This window comes from Sceloporus undulatus, chromosome 3 (genome assembly GCF_019175285.1).
Source record: "Sceloporus undulatus isolate JIND9_A2432 ecotype Alabama chromosome 3, SceUnd_v1.1, whole genome shotgun sequence".
In the NCBI taxonomy this organism is placed as follows: Eukaryota; Metazoa; Chordata; class Lepidosauria; order Squamata; family Phrynosomatidae; genus Sceloporus; species Sceloporus undulatus.
Window position 1 is genome coordinate 51102487 of NC_056524.1, and position 23658 is coordinate 51126144.

Consider the following 23658-nt stretch of genomic DNA (forward strand, 5'->3'; position numbering starts at 1 on the left):
TTTCCATGGCCAAGCTGAGATTCAAACCCTGGTGTCCACAGACACAATCCAATGTTCAAATCACTACACCACACTGAAAAAACTACAAATCTCAAGATTCCATAGGATGAAGCTATAGCACACTCTCTCCAGCAATTAACGTATTTATAACCAGGCCCCTCAGGACAGACAGACTCTTTGCGCCAGCCTCGGCCTGAAATAGGGGTGCACAGGGGCTGAGTATTTACAGCAGCCTTTAAATCTTCTCACTCACTCACACTTAAAGTGGAATCAGACTGCATTATTTCTACAGTGAAGGTGGATCCAAGTGTCACAAACATGTTTCTTTTTATCCTTTCTGCCAATCTTTATAAAGGGGTGCTTATTTTGCAAGTACCTCTAATCAAATGTTCATAACGGTCGCAGGCAGCAGTGTTAAACATGGTCTACTATGACTAAGACAATAAATCAAACTTCACAGTGCTCTTCTGAACCATGACCATAATCCCATATTTTCTAAACTTGAATGAAATTGCTTCCATGTTATGAATAGAGAATAGAGGAAAGGGAAGCCAAATTGTGACAAACACAGCAATTAAGTTTACAAAGTATATCATTCAGCTATCCTTAAGAATTAAAGAAATAAATCAAAACCTTCCAATATTTTTGCTTCATAATATTTTGTTTGGGGTTAAAAGGTACTGCTCAGAACAGCTGAGAGGCTCTGTATTTGAAGTGGCACATTTTCAGAAACAGAAGGCTAAGATGAGATTGTACACAATGCAGACAGACACTTACCTTTGTATCTGTACATACAAATCTAGTGTTTGCATATGAAATCATTCCATATGTACATTTTTAAAGGAAGAAATTGGCCTCCAGATCATGTGTATAAAGCTGTCTTTCCCTTGTAACTAGCACAATTATTCAGATTTGCACATGCCATTTTAAAGAAATATTTTCAGATTAATAGTTTAAAAACAAGTTATATGGCATTGCAATTGGACTATATAAAAGGAAAGCATTGTGAACGAGAGGTCATGAAAATATTCCTGTTAATACATTATCAGAAAAGTAGAACTTTGCTTGGCATGTGAAAGATGCAAATTCTAAGCTCTTCAGTTGCAAACCTATGCAATCCTGCTTGACAGGAAGCCCCTTTGAAGTCTAAACAGCATGTAAGTACACTCTCATAGGACTATGCTGTTCGTATGTTCAAGCCCAAATTAAATTAATTTCCAAGCTTCCATGCAAAAACTAGAGGTTGTTTTTGTTTCTCTGCAGGAGAGGAGGCAGTGTTCACTCAGGGATCCCTACAAGGAACATAAGAGGTAAGAACTTCCCTCAGTCTTTATCACATTTATTTTGAATTAACTCAGACATACTTCATGGTTTTCAACCCTGAGATGAAAAAATCTTGGATTATTGATTGAACAATCTGAGGCGTCTTCTTTCCTTCTTCTCTTCTTCTTCTTCTTCTTCTTCTTCTTCTTCTTCTTCTTCTTCACAGGCTTAGAGAAAAGGTTCTTCCCACCACTGCCACACCTATGCTAGGGGTAGTCCAACTGTTAGGCAAAATGAGTTATCCATCTAACACTGCAGAAACCAGGAATGAGGGAGAAGTGGTGTGGTACCAACAGGCAGAGATGCTGGGGGAGCTGATGTGCACTTTCTAAACTAACACGATTCTCCAGGAAATTGAAGAATGGTGTCATCTCACCAGTGTGGAAGTGAGGTTCACTTTTTGCTCTGGTCAAGGTCAGAATACAGGGAAATCTTTGGTCAAGGTAGCCAAATGCCTTGGGCTCACATGGCCTTTCCCTCTTTTTTCCTGTCAAATGATAATGGAAGGACCAGGGACAACAGGATAGGTGATGGATTGGCCCTTCCTTTCCTCCTTCTTTATTGTCCTGGAACATTCAAAACAATAAAAACTTAATATTTAAAAGGATTAAGAACACTTTAATGATCACCAGAACTAGTCCAAGACATTTCATAGTCTGTCATGAATAACAAGATGGTGTCTTTTTCCATTGCATATACAAAAACAGATTGAATAGGCAGTTGAAACCTTCTTTGGTGCTGAGTATGGAACAGGCTCCTTCACTGAACCTGAAGGTCATGGAAAGCTTGTGAGACAAAGAACAGGCTGTGTGGCATGCACTTCTCTCCTTCAACAGCCTCTAGCCAACTCCCAGTACCTACTGACTGAGAAGACCACCTCACTTTGTCCTATGGTAAGGGCAGCTGTGCCACTCATGGCAAGTTATAAGCTTCCTTATAAACCGTAATCATTGCATTAAAGTAGCACACACACCCCCGCACCAATACCTTTCCTTTCCTATTTTGCAAATATGCAGCTTCAACATTAAAAGCAAGAGTTAGAGAAAGTTATTTTTTAGACTACGACTCCTGTAATCACCCAGCCCATATGAAAAATGGTTATGTGAACTTATAACCTATGCAAATTTATATAAATTTAAATTTATCTTAGGAAAGCCATTCACTGGAGAAGTCGTTGATTGCATGGATGGGAGATTTGTACGGTTGTACATGCTCTGGTAACTTCGAGACTGGATTTCTGCAATGTACTCTACATGGGGCAACCCTTATACCAAACTCGGAAGCTACAAATGGTGCAGAATATGGCAGCCCGGCTGGTCACTGGCGCTCCCAGGACCAGCCATATAACACCGGTTTTAAAAGATCTCAATTGGCTGCCCATTCGCTTCCGAGCTCAATATAAGGTGTTGGTTATTACCTATAAAGCCCTAAATGGCTTGGGCCCAGGATACCTAAAGGACCGCCTCTCCCCGTACATTCCGCCTTGCACCCTCAGAACATCTGGGCAGCAATTACTGAAGGTGCCTGGGGCTAGGTTACCTCCACCACGCGGAGGACATTTTCCACGGCTGCCCCAGCCCTTTGGAATACGCTGCCCATTGAGCTCCGCTCATCTACCACCCTGGCCCAATTCAGGAAGGACTTAAAAACCTTCCTGTTTCAACAGGCATTCCCAGATTAAATATCCTGTGGGCCTCCCTCCTCTTCCGTGGCCAAGAGGTTGGGCTATGGGGCTTTTTTCCTGTTATTTTTTTATGTATTGATGTATTTGTATGGTTTTAATTTTTTTGTATTATAATATGGATTGTATGTGTTTTTAACTGTTCTGTAAGCCGCCCTGATCGTTGGAAGGGCGAGGTATAAATAAAAATTTTATTATTATTATTATTATTATTGGTTCATGCAAAATAGAGCAGAATGTGGTCCATGATCGAAATTGTTTCTTTTTTTGTTATCCTCTCAAATGCCTGGGAACTGTTCAGCAGTGTCTCCACCTTATACTACAAAATCTTGTTTACTTTCAATAAGCTTTTGAGAAACTGAACCAATGGTCACACTTGCTGTTATGTGCTATTGAAAGTCTTTCCCCAAGCATGTTAAATGTTTCTCTATAGCAGTAGACTGCTTTTTAAAAATTGTTTATCCTTGAAAGTACTTGATCCAATTTTATGCCCATAGCAGCAATTGCTGCTTTAGTTTCAACTCATCACAGTAAAGTTTTCCCCCAGCCTATGTTATAAAGTAGTTCAGTGCTTGCAGAAGCAAGCAGGAGTGTTTGAAATATCAGCATTTTATCTTCCATGACCAATCCTGCCAGGTTTTCTAAGTATCAAGTGTTCAAATAGATAAATTAGCATTTTTTTAAAAAAAAAATTAAATCATCCTTACTTTATAATTTTAAGTTCCAGTATTTGGACCAAAATTATACCAGAAGAATCACAGTTTAAAATATATAGAGGAAAGAAAAGTGCAGGGTTCAGTCAAAACATGCCCTGTTCATGTTTTCCCAGGCTGACATACATACATACATACATACATACATATATAAAATAAATAAATAAAAATTGTTCAGGACTAAGTTTATTGTCTGACACTGGAGACAAAAGAAACAATAATCACCAGTGTGATTCTAGTCTACATGAAAAGGAACATAGTGTCTAACTCAAGGGAAGCAATACTGCCATTCTATTCTGCTTTAGTCAGGCCTCACCTGGAATACTGTGTCCAGTTCTGGGCACCACAATTCAAGAAGTATATTAACAAGCTGGAATGTATCCAGAGGAAGGACACCGAAATGGTAAATCATCTACAGCCAAGCCCTATGAAGAGTGACTTAGGGAGCTGGGCATGTGTAGCCTGGAAAAGAGAAGGTTAAGAAGTGACATGATTGCTTTCTTTAAACATTTGAAAGTATGTCATATTGAAGAAGGAGCAAACTTGTTTTCTGATGCTCCAGAGACTATGACATAGAGCAATGCATTCAAACTAAGAGAAAAGGAAGCCCACCTAAACATTAGGAAGAACTTCCTGTTCAACAGCACAACACACTCCCTCAGAGAGTGGTGGTGTGTCTCTTTCTTTCAAAGGTTTTAAAGAAAGGTTGGATGGCCATCTGTTGAGAGTTCTTTGATTATGTTTTCCCACATGGCAGAGGGTTGGACTGAATAGTCCTTTTTGTCTCTGCTGACTTTATGATTCTGGACATAACCACTACCTTCATTACTATTGCTACCACCATATTTTTTATTAAAACATGAAATGTGTATTTAATTAGCAATAAATGAGAAACAGTCATTTTATAAAACTAGACATTGACCAAATGATACCAAAATCTGTGCATGCTCCAGTCCAATTAAATACAATGGCGTAGTGAAATGGTGTCCCTTGTCCTTTATATAAAATGGCAAAATCAAGGTTTGCTTTTGGAATTTGTATTGTTTTTGAGCATTTCCAAGCCACGGATGGTTGAATCAGTGAATAAAAAATATATATGAATACACAGGGCTGACTGTATATTCAGGGCCTTAAATGTCTTTATTTGTATTACTTATGGGGACGTTCATCTTCTTCATTAACCTGCACCACCTCCAAAGATTTCACCAGTAATTCTGTAATATCTCTGCAAACTTTTTTCACGTTCAGGCTTACTAAGATAGTGTTTCTTTATTTGAAAATGTGCTGATAATATTAGTCAGTCAAATTCTATGCAATCCTTTACTTAGAAGTAAGCTCCATGATATTTAGTGGAGCTTAATCCCAAATAAATGTGAACAGGACAGTAGTTGTAATTTTCTTAACACTGGGACTCCTTCCAGTAATAAGGAAACAAAATCTACAACCAACTTCATCTGGGAGCACCAGAATTAAAAGTCCAATTAATGCATGTCCCCAGATGCCATTCACTCCCAGGGTGGGGAGGAAGTAGGACAAGCACTGTGTTTGAAGACATTTTTGTTATGGACACAAAATTCACCCCTCAGCTTTCATATTGATAATTAAACAATGCTTGGCAAAGAAACTACAAAGGAATGCCATGTGTCTCTGCTTAAAGAGCATATAGCCATAAGGTGCAGTTTTTATGTCTGGAGATCAAAGGAGTATTACACCCATTACTGCCCTAGAGGCCCTAAATATTTTCAGGGATTATTTACTGAAGTCCTACCACAGACTGCTCCATCCCTTTTCAACTTTCATCTTGGGAACAGACAAGTCAGGAACAACAAACAGGAGAGACTCGAGTGTACTTGGAAGGCCACAATAGCTGGTGTGTTATGGCTGGCTTGGCAAGTTAACAAGTTTTTCAGGAACATGCTCAAATGGAAACCCATTAGGATGTTCCAGGACAGGAAGGCCAGAACACATTCACTAATATTCAGTTAGATTAGACAATATTTCTATTTTAATGTTGTTGTTGTATGTCTTGAAGTCATTTCTGATTTATGGTGAACCCATATCATAAGGTTTTCTTGGCAATATTTGTTCAGGGTGGATTGTCTTTGCCTTCCTCTAAGGTTGAGAATTTGACTTGTCCAAGATCACCCAATGGATTTCCATGGCTGAGCAGGGATTTGAACCCTGTTCTCCAAAGTCCTATTCCAGTGCTCAGACCACAATACCACACTGGCTACCATTCATAACATGTTGTCACCAAACTCTTACCCTTATTCTATGAGACAATCCATTTGCTTTAGTAACAATGGACATAAATGTCTAGTGAATGAGAATTTATGGTTGCTCAAGAAGGTGCAGAAGAACTAGAATTGTTGAGAAAATCTTGGAGTCAAGATGAGAAAAGGACATCTATATCTCTACTTATCTCCATCTCCTACTACATTCTCCACAGTGAGGACTGCGGTTGGTTATAAGAAACATAGTTGCAACAGTTTTATTGGCTACTACTTTGTATTGGACACAATTCAAAGTGATGGTCTTATGACCTGTAAGTTCCTATCTCACAGATTGTATTTCAGTATATGAACGTGCCTGCCTGAGTTTTAAGATCCTGGGGAGAAGACTTCCTCTTCAGTCTACCACTGTCATAATCATGGCTGGTGAGGAGACATGAAAGGGGTTCCTTAGCATCTGCTCTGAGAAATCTGTGGAAATCTGGCAGAGGAGGCTTGGCTTGCTCTACTTACCTTTTGCCAGTAGGCAAAGACCTTTTCATTTAGGCTGGCTTTTGGCAATCAATTGCTTGTTGCCAAAAGGTCTTTTAATGGAGTCTGCATGCTGCGCTTTATTCTGATGGTGTTAAAACTATTTAAATTATTCTCATAGGTTTACAACTATTTGTATTTAGTGTGAGTTTTAATGGTTTTGTTTATTTAATTAAAAATCCTTTTAAATATAATCCTTGTATTTAGGCTGCATTTCATTTTAAGCAGCGGTGTGAGCCACCTTGGGCCTATTCTGGTAGAAAGGCAGGATATAAATGAAATAAAATAACTCAAAACAATAGGTTAAAAAGACTGAGGTGGAGTTCAGCAATGCTGTCTGGGAGGCACAAACAGATGAGAGTGTAACTGACCAGGAAGAGGCAAAACTAAAGAAAACTGAAGCCCTGTAGTGATGATGGCATTTATATTATTATAGAGTGTTCTAACCTTTGCTATAAATAAAACATTAAAGCTAAGTAATGTCTGTTATAGACATTAAATTGACTGATGCTGAGTGTCTTTTGTCCTTTTACTTTCTCTGTCCTTCAGTTCTAGTTTGATCCTTCCATTCTTATAATCTTTAATATTGTTATGATACTCATGATATTCTCTCTTCTTGTTGCTAAATGTTTAATGAATCTCTTTAAGAATAAATATGTTAGAGCTTCAGAATGCGGAAGCTATGCTAAGTGGCTCACCACCCAAGCACCTGGCTCAGCAAGAAATCAACCACCCATGGATGCCTTTTCATTTGTTTGTCGTCTTTCACAGTTCCAGTCCATTCGGAAGTACTGAACAACCTGGGATTTTAAAAGCTCATTACATGATTTCTTTGCAACAGGCTGCTTAGGAACACTGATGAATTTGAATATTTAAGTTTGCCACTGTGAGTATGCCACTATTGTTCTAACTTGAAAACACAACATGCTTTTTCAAACTTCCTTTGAATGTAGTGTGTACTCTGGACTAGACATGAGTCACTGGCTGACTTCTAGCAAACACTATGCTCACACTCTAGAAGGGATCAGGGCATGAAATGTTTTACATTAAAACCCAATACAGTACAATACATTTGATGCTCCCTAGTGGTGAAGAGGTATGGACTGATAGCATGCAGTACATCACAAAGACATGGCTGGAGGGGGGGAGGGTATCAGAATATTTATTTATTTATTTATTTGGTTACAGCAACAAAGTCCTCGTGTTGCAAAGGGAATGGAAGGCAGGCGTGGCAGGCTATGGGATTCATGTGAGTGCAAACCACTATGTGGTAGCTTGCCATTTGGGAGTAAAGGAAGTTCAACGGTGCCTGAGCGGGACATATTTCTGAAAGTCTTCACCTCTAAGATCACTTCATGGGATGCCCACATCTGGGGAAGGGGTATCCATTTCCCCTAAAAATGGATCAGGCTCACCAACAAAGTTATGACAGGCATAAATTGAAAACAGCAAAAATTCATAATCTGAGAACAAAGAACACAGTAGCCCATAGGTCAGCCTGGACATGGATTTCTGTAAAAGGTGTTTTCTTTAAAAAAAAAAAATCAACTAGGAGAACTAATGATGATGATCAGGATGATCTAGGATCTTAGATGCAATTCATAGTCAGGAAGATTGCTTCTGCTTCCTTGTGCTATCTAGGAAGAACCTCATATAGACCTTGTTATTCCCATTATAAATGGGCATAAAATAATTAAAGGAAGAGTGAAGGAAGATATACATAAACAGAAAAAATGATATACAAAATATGTTCATTTAACTCATATTTCTGAGCTCTGTTGAAAAACATAATGTTTGGGTAAAGCTGGAGGCTTATATTTCAAACAAATAATCTTCCCTGCCTCCATATTCTCTAATTTTGTTCTCTACTGAAACAGCACCGTGCAAAGTGATTTGGGCTGATTAAGAAAGTTGAATGCAGGAGCAAACAAGGAAAATCCTGATTATATATCCAACACAACTAGAGGAGGAAAGCACCAAGATGTGAGGTAAAGGGGGTAGAAGGTAAGTGGAGTTTGTTCATGGAGAGGGCACTGAATTACCTAGCAGAAATTCTCAGTCCCCCACATCCATAAGAAACTTATGTGGGCAACTGTGGATGAGATGAAGTGGAGGAATGTATGACCACAAAATGTATATTTCCTGTGCCAGCCTAGATCACTAAATATTTTGGTGGGGTGATGACATTGGAAGACATTTCAGCACATCACTTTAACTCTGAACCTTGGGGATGCCATTAGGGGATCTATTATGGTTCCTTGAAAGCAAAAGCAGGCTGTGACTGTCTACAGAAAGGTGCCTTGGTTAGACTTAGCTGTATGGTTCTCTGCTCTGCTTCGTCTCTTAATCAGAGTGCCTTCCACTGCCAGCACCATGCAGTTTTTCAGTGTTTCCATCTCCAGAACTTTGACCACCTAACACTTCTTCTTTAACTGACTCTTCTTTAGAAAATATATTCAGGCATAGCCGTGTTGACCATATAGCAAGGTACAGTAACATCCAAAATCCACAAAACAGTGATACCTTTATTGGAACAAATAAAATGCACAACATACATGTTGCAAGCTTTTGAAGCTCCACTTATGAGATCCAGTTTATCTTCATCCTTTGTGAGGCTACAAAGGCAGAGAAAGCTGAATTTATTAGGCAGAGAACACTGAATTTTTCGAAGGAAGTTTTTTTTTTTACACTGCTAATGGAATTTAAATTTTATTTAAAATTTAAACTTTATTTCCTGGACTTGAAGAATTTCCTAATACACATACGGCCAGAGGAAGAGGGGCCTGCCTTCATGAATACCCATCCAGAATATCTATACTGAGAACAACAATAACATCTTGACAAAATACAGGTCTATGACTAATATTTCCATTTTTCTTCTCCTGTATAGTTCTTAACACCTTTGCTTGATGCCTCATTTCAGGCAGATTCAGGCAGAGAGATGGACAGATTTTCCAAATATGACCTAGGATTACTTTAAAATTCTAGTTTATTTCTTCTATGACATTTCACATTTTTCTATTCATATAATGTTTGGATCAACATTGTTTATACTAGTATACTTTTCCTCACACTACTTCTTTTCCTATGCATTCATTATTGCTACTATATAGAATAATATTAGCAGCTTTCCCAATTATCTGATTTTTCTCCTTTTTAAGACTATTATCCATGCATGCTGCCTTGCACCATGTTGGAAAAACAGTCTGCCTTAATTGCTTCCTCATCTTTGCTTTTACCATTTTTATGGAAGCAGGATTCATTTTATCCATAGCTCCTGCTGCTTATTTGTTGATGTGAGTCTTGGGATGCTCTTCAGTTTACTATTCTAGTGGAAAGCAGCTTTTGGCATTTTCAACTTGTCAGGCAATAATCACCCCTGTGCTGCCTGGCTATTATATGTATTTGCCAACTGAAAGATGTTAAGCATATGCTCTAGCATCTTTAGACAATGGTTAAGGCAAATATAAATAGAACAGCAGCAATCAGGCTTCTTTTCTACAGAGTTTGTTTCAGTTTGGCAAACTCTCAGTAGTCATTTGAAACTGGCGGTTACACCTTTACGTGAACAAGAAAGGAGACCAGTCATTATTTTTGCCAGAATATAATTTAAGCCTCAGGGTCTGTTTTAATCTTCGATACAACTTTTGAACATCATATACATCAGTGTTAGATAAGCTCTGGAGAGCCAGAAGTCCATTTTACACCCCCAAGACCCAACGGAAGTCACACTAGTCTTGAAAAGGTTTATAAAATACAATTCCTCACCACCATAGAGACACAACAAGAACCACATATACACATAGAACTGAAAATGTGAAACCAAAATTGTACAGATAGCAAAGTTTGGGGTCTAACAATTTTGTACAAATCTCTACAAGTGTATTAAAGCAGTTTTAATTTGCCCTAAATGATTAAATTAATATGCTTGCAGAGTACTTAAATTATTTATTTTTTATTCTTGCCCCCAAATTGTCTTAAACTGATTTGATTGTATGCTAGTCTCATGATATAGGGTGGGATAGAAATGTTTATATCAGTCAATGAATCAGGAGAACTGTGGAAACAAAATGCTTGCACTAAGCATTCTGCTAACAGTGATAGAACCCACATGCACCTCAGACCAAGAAAGGAGACTGGATTGTGGCTTTAACCACTTAGAATGTGAGGAAGGTGGGGGTCAGAGCTAGGAAGGTTAATGGCAAGATAGGAAAAGCCACAAAGCAGGGATCCTGTAGTGCAATATTACTAATTCCCAAAGCAGCAACCTCTGCTGAGTTCTCGTTCAATCTGTAGTTGCACAAGTTTGAGATTGGATGAGGGCAGCAGAAGAAATATGCAGGAAGAAAATAGTCTATAACACTTACTCAACAGGAGCCAGCTGCATGCAGTTAAAAATATTTCAAAGCAGCACTGAGATTTTCTCCTGAAGAACAGGGGGAAATGACTAGGCCTTGAGAGTCAGGCCAGGTTTTAATATCTGAATCACTGAATGTATGTCCTTTTTATCAACTCTAGCCAGACCTCTCTGACCCTGTAATAGGTATCTCAGGAAGGTCCAGCAGGCATTTTTTTTCCTATTCCTGTCAGAAGCACCAGTCTACCTCTTGGTTTGAAATATGGGTGGTGGTATTGTGTTGTTGTTGTTGTTGTTGTTATTATTATTATTATAGATAGTGTGTGTGTAAATCTTTTTCAAAATGTAAATTATTCCAGTATCAATATATTCTCCTGCATTTTTAAAATGACAACTAGTATACTCTTGTGCAGGGCAATAATTGATCTGGGAAGAGAAAAACTGATGTAGATGAGGCAGGAAAGGGTTCAGTCCTCACAGGACATTGACTTCTCCTGGAAAAAAATGTATTCTGCTCCCTCCTTGTAGTTTTAAAACAAACAAACAAACAAACAAACAATGTTTGTTTGACTATGTCTAGAATGTTTCCACTTGGAATATCCATGAGCAATTGCAACCTGAGTTTTCTGCACACAAATAAAGGAAGAAGGTGTTCCAGGTGATATGGGAGTTCCCACAGAGATAAAACCCAAAACCTCTATCTTTATTATCAAGTTGTACTGGTGTGCTTTTATTGTATCATGGAGAAACATCATATGGATCAAACACTGGTTCATGCTGTACCTTGTATTGTATTGATGATGATGATGATGATGATGACGATAATAATAATAATAATAATAATAGTTTATTCTTATATACCGCTATTCCTTATACAAGATCATAGTGGTGTACAGTTAAAAACAACATTAAAACAAGAAGAATAACGATAAAAACATCAATATCAACATCTAAGACCATATAAAACATCAATTCCCGCAAAATACCAAATCAATAGAACAACAGAATAATACAACTCAAGCTCATTGGAGGAAAGCTTGGCGGAAGAGGAAAGTTTTTAGCATCCTCTTAAATCCCTCAAGGGAGGTGACGGTGCAGAGCTCGACAGGCAGGGTATTCCATGGTCTAGGGGCTGAGGTAGAAAATGCCCTCTGTGTTGCACTATAATGTGCACTCGGAATAGACAGAAGATGTTTCCCGCCCGACCTGAGAGTGCGGGGCGGATTATACGGGGAGAGGTGATCCTCCAAGTACCCTGGGCCCAAGCCATTTAGGGCTTTATAGGTAATAACCAACATCTTGTATTGCGCTCAGTAGCGAATGGGCAGCCAATGGAGGTCTTCCAACAGAGGTGTTATATGACTGGCCCTGGAGCATCCAGTGACCAGTCTAGCAGCCATATTCTGTACCAGTTGTAGCTTCCGAGTTTGGTACAAGGGTTGCCCCATGTAGAGCGCATGGACGTTAAGGTGTTAGTGAGGGCAGGAGGATTAGGTTGTTTATATCACAGGTTAGTAGCTTGTAGCATTTACAGTAGATGTTTTTAAAAATGTAACTAAAAGGTAATATGTAGTTACTTTTAAAGCTGAGACAGTTCCTTTTACTGTTGTAACATGGACTGGAACTGTAGCTAATTAAGTGCTTCTGTTTTTCAATATTGCCAGGAAATGTACCCTTCTGAATTTCTCTCAACTAACCCAAAATTAAGTTGCCACTTATCTTAGCTAGTTTACATCATGATTCCCTCCTCCCACTATACACACCTAGAAAATACTAGTCATTTTAGCTGAAACGACTATTTCTTTACAATGTATTTCTGTGAATACAATTTTTATTTTCTACAAAGAGTATTTGAAAAGAGGAAAATATGATTCAGCAGAGAAACATAAAGCAGCAAATAAGGTAACATAATGGTATTGAGGATAGAAGAAGGTTTTAATGTTCAGGAAAAATAAATATGACAATAGCACAACAGACTCCTCCCCATTGCTTCTTGAATTATATTTTTAATTCCATAAAAGTATAGAAGTATTTTAACTTCTATAAAAGATGGTTACTTGCTTTGACAAGAAAGCAGCCACACAACAGACTGCTATAAAGCCACAAATACCATTGTAAGAATGATCCTTTAAAATGTGATAATATCCCATTATGTATATTTGGATTTCTTTTCCTCATGAAAACCCCATAGGTGACCTTGAGCAAGTCTCACTCTCTCAGCCCAAGAAAACTGCAGAATAGGGTCATCAGAAACTAGTAATGATTTGAAGGCAGAAAACAACAACAACAAATCCCAGAGTAGTGGTGAGATGAGAACAATTTTTACTAGAAGAAAAAAGGGAAAGGATCTTCACTTCCCAAACAGTCCACAATGTGGAATCTTGCTTTTTCATTTAGTTGATGCTGCTGTTAGGAAAGGGTTTTTAAATTGAAGTCTTATACTCCTGAACGCACATCCCTATGTTGTTTTTAATATAGGGTTGCTTAAATATAATTTGAAAACAACATTTAACTAATTTCATTATTATAACTTACCACTGCTTTCTTTAGGCATGTTGAGACCCAGACTTCTTGTAAAGAGGCATTAATTACTTCCCTTATCCACTCAACAATCTCTCCTCTGGCCTGTTTAATTAGTCACAAAAGGCATACATCTAGTAAAAATGTGGTGTCTCTCATCTCTCCAAGGATCTTGTCCACATCATCAGACTGTATAGACTGAAGAGTATCCATTAACAGTGGACAAGTAGAGGCAAGGTTACATCGACTGGAACTGTATCAATGCTGGCATCTAAGGAGCTTATTGCATGCACATTTAATCTGACTGCACCCTAATGGGATGTAGCCTGGACGCGGGATGCAGGCAGGAATTATTGCATGTAATTCACTGTTGATTCCACCAGCAAAGTGCAGCCCAGTTGCATCCGGGTTCCCAGATATGCTTCAGCGGCCGCTTTTCCAACTTGGAAAGCTCCTAGCTTTGAAAAGTGGCCTCCAAATCATGTTTGGGAGCTGAGCTACAGCCAAGCTGCACTCAGCTGGCAGAATCAACAGCAAATTACATGCTGTATTTCCCGCTCGCATCCTGTTAAGGTGGTCAGGTTAAATGCACGTATGATAAGCTCGTAAGTCAGAGTGAATCCAAGTGATTTTATCTGCAAAATAGTGGACAAATTCTTCAGAACAAGCTGTTGGGTGCTTACATTCTCTTCTGGACTTGATTGTAACAAATCCCTGGCCACTCAAAACATTTCTACTGAACAGTTCTGTGCAGAAGCAATAGTGTTAGCCAGAAAGGTTTTTTGTCACCTTTATTGCCTCACCATACACCTTTGGATATATGTTAGCCTGCTTTTGGTCAGACTCATTCTGAGTTTTCTATTATTTCACAAGAACTTTCAAAAATCAGTTCCCTGTTTGTCTTGATTCTATATTGGTTCTTATCAATATTCTTTCCCTTCCAGATGCAATGGGACAATTACATAATGGTTGTACTATACCACATATGCTGACTACTGACACTATGTAATTGTCCCATTGCATCTGTATTTGACAGTGTGCCTACTTATTGTACTAATATGAAATAGGGAATGCACAGTTGCTGCTTCTGGAATCCCAGTGAATAAACAGTACATTGACAGAACTGAAGAATAGTTATGCACCACTCACAATTACATAATCCTGTCAGTTAACCATATTGTCCCATTAAATGAATCAAAACATAATAAAATCCAACTGATTCAAAATATTTAGCCTAGTTAGGACAAAAAAAAAGAGAGAGAGAGAGAGAGAGAGAGAGAGATTTAGGAACATCTGAAATGATTACACATGTAGCACTCAGCTTATGCAACCATGAACTGAATAAATCCATTATACAGTTGCCAAAAAAGTACAACTGCATGTATAGGGGGCCTTACATATGTACATGGCACCAACAAGATCCCAGCCAATCTGTTTTAGCTGTACATTTTTCTAATCATGTTTGTGAATGACCATAGATCCCAGTACTGGGAGAAATGCAGTAAATAAGTAAGTAAGTAAATATAAACAAACAAACAAACACCTGCCAATAGTTTTATTTAATCATGAGAAGCTGAAACCTGATTTTATCAGGTGGATGGAGTGCAAGAGCTGTTGGGTAATTAATCCAATTCAGGTCCATCACAGGTTATCCACCAAGATGAAGACAGAAATAGGAGTATGGTCATCTGCCCATCCAGCATGTAACAGCAAGTAGGTAATCCAGGTAAATGAAGCCAGCAAGAAGTAAAAGAAAAGGTCATCAGCTAACAAGGCCAATGTGATTTTAGGCTGCATCACTAGAAATATAGTGTCTAGATCAAGGGAAGTAATAGTGCCACTATATTCTGCTCTGGTCAGGCCCCACCTGGAATATTGTGTCCAGTTCTGGGCACCACAATTCAAAAAGGACATTGAGAAACTGGAGCGTGTCCAAAGGAGGGCAACTAAAACGGTGAAAGCTCTGGAAACCATGCCCTATGAGGAATGACTTAGGGAGCTGGGGATGTTTAGCCTGGAGAAGAGAAGGTTAAGAGGTGATATGATAGCCCTGTTTAAATATTTGAAGGGATGTCATATTGAGGAGGGAGCAAGCTTGTTTTCTGCTGCTCCAGAGACTAGGACCCGGAGCAGTGGATGCAAGCTCCAGGAAAAGAGATTCCACCTCAACATTAGGAGGAACTTCCTGACAGTAAGGGCTGTTCAACAGTGGAACAAACTTCCTCGGAGTGTAGTGGAGTCTCTTTCCTTAGAGATCTTCAAACAGAGCCTGGATGGCCATCTGTTGGGGATGCTTTGATTTGGATTTCCTGCATGGCAGGGGGGTTGGACTGGATGGCCCTTGCTGTCTCTTCCAACTCTACGAGTCTATGATTCTATGATTCTATCAGTCATAGCCACTCTAATGTCAAGAAAACAGTAACACTGAAGTGTACTGTCAGTCACCAGGATAGAATGGTCACAAGTAGCGAAGATGTCAGGGATCTGCTGAAAGAGTTTAGGTAGCTGTCTCAAGACACCACATGTCCAATCAGTCAGCTTCTCCTATTAAACAGCTGCTGGGATTGACATAGGCTCTCCTTATCTCTTTGACAGTCTTCAAAGTATAGCAGCATGTCCCCAGCATCTGCCACCTCCTGCTGGGGAGTAGCCTGCCCCTGAACTGCCGTGGCTCCCAGCTCCTTGGACTCAAAAATGTCACCATCACTAGGAGCTGTAAATTCTTGGATGTTTGACTCCAGTTCCAGGATGTGAAGTACATGGGACCATTTCTTAGCTTACTCTGGGTCTTTCAGAGAGTACCTAGATGTGCACAGACTTCAGTTAAAGCTGTGGGCACTTTCAGAGCAGGAGTTATATGGTATTGGAGAGTCTCCCTCTCTTACAATTTTTCTTTGTCTGGGTTTCAAAGGTCTACTTTGTTTACGAGGAAAATATTGCAGCCTGAAGCCTGCTGGCATGAGTCAACCACATAGAAAGAACCCAATATTCATAGTTTTCTGTTGTTTTTTTTAAAACATTTTTTTTATTGTGGTAATATATCTTTTTTTTTTTTTTTACAAAGCTTGCATTTTTACAACAAGATAGATAAAAACATATATCAACAAGCTATAAATCTGTTATATATCAGGCTTATATCTGATAACTTTCCACAAGAAATTGTATAATTTTATCTTTTAATACAAAATCTTATTCCCCTATCTCTAGGTATGAATAAAAAGGTTTTGTTTCTTGTACCTCCCCTTACTGAGCAGCCGTTAAGTAAAGTCTTACAGCTTCCCAATCCTTTTCCCATTTAACCATATTTATTAATGCTGTTAATCTATCTAGATCTTTCAATTCCCCTATTTTGTTTTGCCATGTCTCTATTTGTGGGGTTATAGGTAATTTCCAGTTCTTTGCTATTATCCTTCTGGCAGCTGATATTAAGTATAATAATATTTTCCAGTATTTCCTTTCTTCCACTGGGTCTAGTAATGAGGTCATGTTTAATTTCTGGTCCAAACTCAAAATCAATTTTTAATATTAATTTTATTTCCAAATGAATGTTTACCCAAAAAGACTTTATATGTGTGCATTGCCACCACATATGCAAATATGTACCTATTTCTTTTTGGCATCTCCAGCACCAGTTATCCTTTAATTTATATTTTTTTTCTAGTGAGCATGGTGTTTGATACAATCTATTTACAACTTTAAAATAATTTTCTTTTATTGTTTGTGCTACAGTATTTTTTGTTTTGTTTTTAATCTAGCTTTTTCCAAGTCTAAATTGTATCCCAACTCTTGTGCCCATCATAGAATCTTTAATTTCCACTTCTTCTAGGGATCTTTTCAGTAAGATGTTACATATTTTACTTAATATCTTTTTTTCATCTTCTTTCATTAATATAATGTTTAATTTGTTATCTTCTTTCTCAAAACCAAACAAACTGTTATCCTTTGTAATTCTTTCTTTAAGGTGAATGTAATTCAACCAATTCATATGGTTTATTTATTTTAGTTATAATTTGTTCCTTTAATCTTAATATAACATTTCCTTCATTATCATGAATCAATATGTCTCTATACATTATCCATTTCTGATCTTTTTTCCCATTGGCCTAAAAAACTTCTTGTGGGGAAACCCAAAGTGGAAGTCCAATGTAAAACATTTTTTTCACAGTTAGCCAGTTATTAATTAAAGTTTTCCCCAATAGATGTTCATTAAAGACTTTGTCCCATTTGTGCCCATCATATTAGACATATGCATGCCAACCTAGCTGGGTGTTATATTGTTCTAAACATAAAGAATTTGAATTGCTTATTTTACAATAAGATGCCAGCCACAGATGCTGGAGAAACGTCAGGAATAAACTCTTCTAGAACATTGCCAAGTAGCCCGAAAAATCCACAGAAAACTATGGATGCCAGCCAGGAAACCCTTTGACTTCACAAACCCAATAATAATAATAATAATTTGTTTTATTTATATACCGCTATTCCAAAGATCATAGCGGTGAACAGCAAGAAAGCTAATTAGCAAGTAAGCTAATTTGCCCCCAAGGGTCTGGGTACTCATTTTAGCGACCTCGGAAGGATGCAAGCCTGAGTCGAGCTTGGGCCCTTTTGCTGGTCTTGAACTCGCAACCTTGTGGTTTTGAGTGAATGGCTGCAGTACAGGCATTTAACCACTGCGCCACCAGGGCTCCAATATTCCTCATCCTGGATTGAGCAGCTCTGAAAGTCTGGCTTTCCCTTATTTCCTCTGTCTCTTTGCATATTCTTGAGTAGCACTATTATGCATAATATCCAGCATAATAAGAGCTCTCCTATTCCAAACAAACTGTTACTGCTCCCAATTATTGCAGTGTCCTCCCTGTTCTGTCAACTTTCTTTCCCAGATGGCTTACCTCTGGTTTGTTGAGTAGTATAAGTGTAACTTAAAAAGCAGGAAACACAATCACTTTCCTGAGCAGTGGTATCTTCCTGAGTCCACACAAACTAGTTCCTTTCAGATTAGAGAAATCTGTAGGCTTTGGTTTGTACAGAGCAGTTCCTGCCACAGAGAGGAGAAGGAGAGAAGTAGCTTAGTGGCCATTTTGAGTGGTGAGTGTTTGGTTTTTTTAAACCATTAGGAGAGTATGCTTGTTGCTGAGGGAGTGGAGCTTCTGTGAGTTACATCTGTGAGTCACTAGGGGGCAGAGCTAGCAGACCAGCTCTATATAATTCCTCCCAGAGCCACGCACCATTTTTCATCTAAGGAGAACTACAGCAGAGGCTGAGTTGATTGAACTCACTGCCAGAGATTGGTGAAAAGGCCAGGTCATTAGGGGCCTTAACGTTTGTGTTTACCGGAGGATTTTTTGAGGAGGAAGCCCATAGTCCTGTTTCAGTAATTACTAAAGACTTCTCAGTAGGAACACTGACAGAACTGCTGCAGTCACCTCCAACACTTGTGGGATGTTCGCCTTCTTGCCTACAGATGTAGAGAACTTCACATGCATCCAGTGCAAGTTGGTAGCACTCTTGGAGGAGAAAGTCCAGCAGCTGGAGTCCAGAATAGCTACATTTCAGCATATTAGGGAGCAAGAAGTTTTCCTGGACAGAATGGAATGCACGGTCTTGGATGGGGACCACATAGAGGAAGTTGCTGGGGTGGAGGAGGTCACATACACAGGAAGCAGATAGATGGAAGAATGTCACACAGAGAACTAGGATAACAAGGGGTTGTTCTGGGAAATTGCAGCCAGAGAATCAATTTGAAGCTCTATCCCAGTGATGGTGAACCTTTTACAGACTGAGTGCCCAAACTGCAACCCAGACCCCACTCATTTATTGCAAAGTGCCACATCCCTCTGGCTTTCTAGTAAGAAACTCTGGCAAACTCTGTGCTAGGGCGACAGCGTGTGTGGCCACAGAGAGGGCTCTGAGTGCCACCTCTGGCACGCATGCCATAGGCTCACCATCACTGCTCTATCCCTTATCAAGGAGGATGAGGAAGAGCAGCATGGACAGACTTCAGGGACAGAGCAGTGGAGCCTGAGAGTCCCACCAGAGGGAACAGTTTCTGCTAAGCCTTGGAGCAGGCATGTGGTCGTAGTGGAGGACTCCTTCCTGAGGGGTACAGAAGCAGTGATTTGTAGGCCTGACAAGATATCTCGAGAGGTCTGTTGTGTCCCCGGGGCAAAGATCCATGATGTGACAGAGAGGCTCACAAGACTGGTCAATCCTACTGACCAAAACCATTTTGGTCCATGTGGGAACCAATGATGTTGTAAGACACAGCCTTCAGAACATCAGACGGGATTATGAGGCTCTTGGTAGGAAGCTGAAAGAAACGGATGCACAAGTTATTATCTCATCTCTTCTTCCAGCTGAAGGGCATAGTCCACAAAAGGAGAGGAAAATAGCAGATGTAAACAACTGACTCCTCAGATGGTGCTGCTGAGAACAATTTGGATTCTTTGATCATGGGCTGAAGTTCCATGAGGGGGGCTTCTGGCAATGGATGGGTTGCATCTCACGCCAGTTGGAAGAAATGTTTTTGCCAGTTGTCTTAAGAATTTGATAAGGAGGGCTTTAAACTGAGTTCCGTGGGGGAGGGAGACAATATTAAGGAAGGCAAAAGGGTAGGAGAAAATAGTCAAACTGACATAAAGGTAACAAGACAAATAGTGCAAGGACCCAACAGTGGGAGGCAAACAAACTTGCACAGGCAGCAAGTAAAGAGGACCCATGGTCTGCGATGTTTCTACATTAATGCACAGAGCATGGGAAATAAGCAAGATGAACTCAAACTCCTAGTACAACAAAGCACATATGATATAATAGGCATCATTGAAACCTGATGGGATGAGTCTCAACTGGAATGTATAACCTTTTAAACAGAAATGGACCAAACAGGAAAGGAGGAGGAATAGCACTATATGTCAGAGATATTTACACCAGCGAAGAGATCCAGGTCATCAATACTGGCAGCCAGGTGGAGAGCATCTAGATAAAAATTAAAGGTGAGGGAAACAACAAGGATGTTATGGTGGGAGTCTACTACAGACCCCCCAGTCAGATGGAGGAATTTGATGAGGCCTTTCTAGAACAGATGGCCATACACTCAGAAAGGAGAGATGTAGTAGTGATGGGTGACTTCAACTATCCTGACATCCATTAGAAGTCAACCTCAGCCAAATCCTCAAGGTCTAGCAAATTCCTCACTTGCCTGGAAGACAATTTCATTGTCCAAAAGCTGGAAGAGGCAACAAGGGGATCAGCTATTTTAGATCTGATCCTAACCAACAAAGATGACTTGGTTAATGGGGTGCAAGTGGTGGGATCATTAGGTGGAAGTGATCATGTTCTCCTGGAGTTTGTTGTGGTGGAAAGGAAAAGCCAGGCATAGTCAAACATGCATTCTAGACTTTAGGAGAGCGGATTTCAGCAAACTCAGAGAAGTATTGAGGGTGATCCTGTGGTCAGAAATACTAAAAGATAAGGGAGTTTGGGATGGATGGGAGTTTCTCAAAAGGGAGAGACTGAAGGCACAATTTCAAAACAGTTACAGTGAGAAAAAAAATGGGAGGTGTCTCAAGAAACCAGGATGGATGACTAAGGAACTTTCAACTGAGCTAAGTTTGAAATGGAACATGTACAAGGAATGGAAAAATGGGGAAATCACCAAAGAGGAATGAATTCAAACAAATAACTAGCCTATGTAGGGGTAAAGTCAGAAAAGCTAAAGCACAGAATGAACTCAGGCTTGCTAGAGAGGTTAAGAACAAGAAAAAGGACTTTTTTGGATATATCCGCAGCAAAAGGAAGAAAAAGGAAATGGTAGGGCCACTGCGTGGAAAAGATGGCAAAATGCTAGCAGAAGACGGAGAAAAGGCAGAATTACTCAACACCTTCTTTGCCTCTGTGTTCTCACAAAAGGAAAAGTGTCCTCAACCTGAGGATAATGGAGCAGAGGACAGAATAGAGGAATTTCAGCACAGAATAACCAAAGGGATAGTACAGCAATACCTTGTTAATCTAAATGAATATAAGTCTCCAGGAACTACATCCAAGAGTATTAAAAGAACTGGCAAAAGTAATATCAGAGCAATTGGCAGTAGTCTTTGAGAACTTCTGGAGAACCGGAGAAATCACAGCAGACTGGAGGAGGGCAAACACTGTACCCATCTTCAAAAAGGGAAAAAAAAGAGGATCCCAACAATTATCATCCAGTTAGTCTGACATCAATATCAGGAAAGATTCTACAGCAGATCATTAAGCAGAGAGTCTGTGAACATTTAGAAAGCAATGCCATAAGAGTCAACATGTGTTTCAGAGAAACAAGTCATGCCAGACAAATCTTATCTCTTTCTTTTATAAAATTACCAGCTTGGTAGATGAAGGGAATGCTGTGGATACAGTATATCTTGATTTCAGCAAGGCCTTTGACAAAGTTTCTCATGACATTCTTGCAAACAAGCTTGTAAAATGTGGGCTAGACAAGGTAACTGTTACATGGATTTGTAACTGGTTGACCAGCTGAACCCAAAAGGTGCTCAACAATGGCTCCTTTTCATCCTGGAGAGAAGTGACCAGTGGGGTCCCAGAGGGCTCTGTCCTGGGCCCAGTGCTATTCAACATCTTTATCAATGACCTGGATGACAGAATTGGGGGCATACTTATCACATTTGCAGATGACACCAAATTAGGAGGAATAGCTAATACTCCAGAGGACAGGATCAAAATTCAAAATGACATGAATAGATTAGAAAGCTGGGCCAAAGCTAACAAAATGAAATTCAAGACAGAGAAATGTAAGATACTGCACTTAGCACAGAAAAAAATGAAATGCACAGATATAGGATGGGCAACACCTGGCTGAACGAGACTACGTGTGAAAGGGATCTAGGAGTCCAAGTAGAGCACAAGTTGAACATGAGTCAACAGTGCGATGCGGCAGCTAAAAAGGCCAATGCAATTTTAGGCTACATCAATAAAAGTATAGTGTCTAGATCAAGAGAAGTAAGAATGCCATTGTATTCTGCTTTGGTCAGGTCCACTTCTGGGCACCACAATTCAAAAAAGGACATTTAGAAACTGGAGCGTGTCCAAAGGAGGACAACTAAAATGGTGAAAGGTCTGGAAACCATGTCCTATGAGGAAAAACTCAGGGAGCTGTGGATGTTTAGCCCGGAGAAGAGAAGGTTAGGAGGTGATATGATAGCCCTGTTTAAATATTTGAAGGGATGTCATGTTGAGGAGGGAACAAGCTTGTTTTCTGCTGCTCCAGTGAATAGGATCCGGAACAATGGATGCAAGTGCCAGGAAAAGAGATTCCACTTCAACATTAGGAGGACTCTCTTGACAGGGTTGTTCGACAATAGAACACACTCCCTCGGAGTGTGGTGGTTCTCCTTCTTTGGAGGTCTTTAAGCAGAGGCTGGATGATCATCTGTTGGGGATGCTTTGATTGATGGGATTGATTGAGAGTTCCTGCATGGCAGGGGTTGGACTGGATGTCCTTTGTGGTCTCTTCCAACTCTACGATTCTATGATTCTATGGCGAAATGTCAAGAAGAAACTCTTCTAGAACATGGCTACATAGCTCGAAAAACCCACAAAAAATATGATTCTATGATTCTATAATGGAAACATTGAAGATTTTCACATGAGGCTGTTAGTGTTCTTAAAACGTTGATATATCAGAATTCAGCAATAAATGATTACAAAATGATTTCAAAACAGTTACACTCACACACTGGACACAGTAATGTTTCAGCAACAATTTAAGAACACTAACAGCCTCATGTGAAAATCTTTATTGACAGACAGACAGACAGACAGACCTCCTTACCCAACTGTTTATCTCCAGGTTTTAGCAGATCTTCTGATAGTATGTCAGATTGCTAAGGATGATTTGCTGAAGCCACCACAAAGCTCCTCACCACATAAACTAACTCCAAGTGTGTTCAGCTCCTTTTTTCTCTCCTTCAGACTGGGGCAGGGGAAAATGAGGAATCATTTCCTTCTAGCTTTGAGAAGACTCGCCTTCTGAAAGTTACCTACTATGACATCAGGAGAAAAACCGTCCAAAATCTTTAGGAAACATCAGCACTCTTTTATCATGTACTAGACTCCCATCAAGGAGACACTTTAGAAAACAACAACAATATAGTAATAGACCCATTTAAAGTAATCTAGACAGAGGAAATTTGTATTAAGACTCCATTATATTTCTGCTAGTTTTGATCTATTCGTAAATCATCTTTGAAGACTAGAAAGGTAGACATACTATTGATTTGTGTGCCAAACTTGAGTTTAGTGTACTAAGGT

At 39.4% G+C, this 23658-nt stretch overlaps 1 long non-coding RNA gene across 4 annotated transcripts in view; it reads left to right on the forward strand.

Moving 5' to 3' along the window:
* The first annotated feature begins 1261 nt into the window (after positions 1-1261).
* LOC121924756 overlaps positions 1262-23658 on the forward strand; it is a 39439-nt gene continuing 17042 nt past the window's right edge. For 3 of the 4 annotated variants that reach the window (XR_006102714.1, XR_006102712.1, XR_006102711.1), the window contains exons 1-3: positions 1262-1310; positions 7251-7365; positions 8357-8483. This is a non-coding gene — a long non-coding RNA (uncharacterized LOC121924756). Of the gene's footprint in view, positions 1311-2030; positions 2217-7250; positions 7366-8356; positions 8484-23658 lie in introns of all 4 variants that reach the window. The other variant, XR_006102713.1, reaches the window with a different exon arrangement.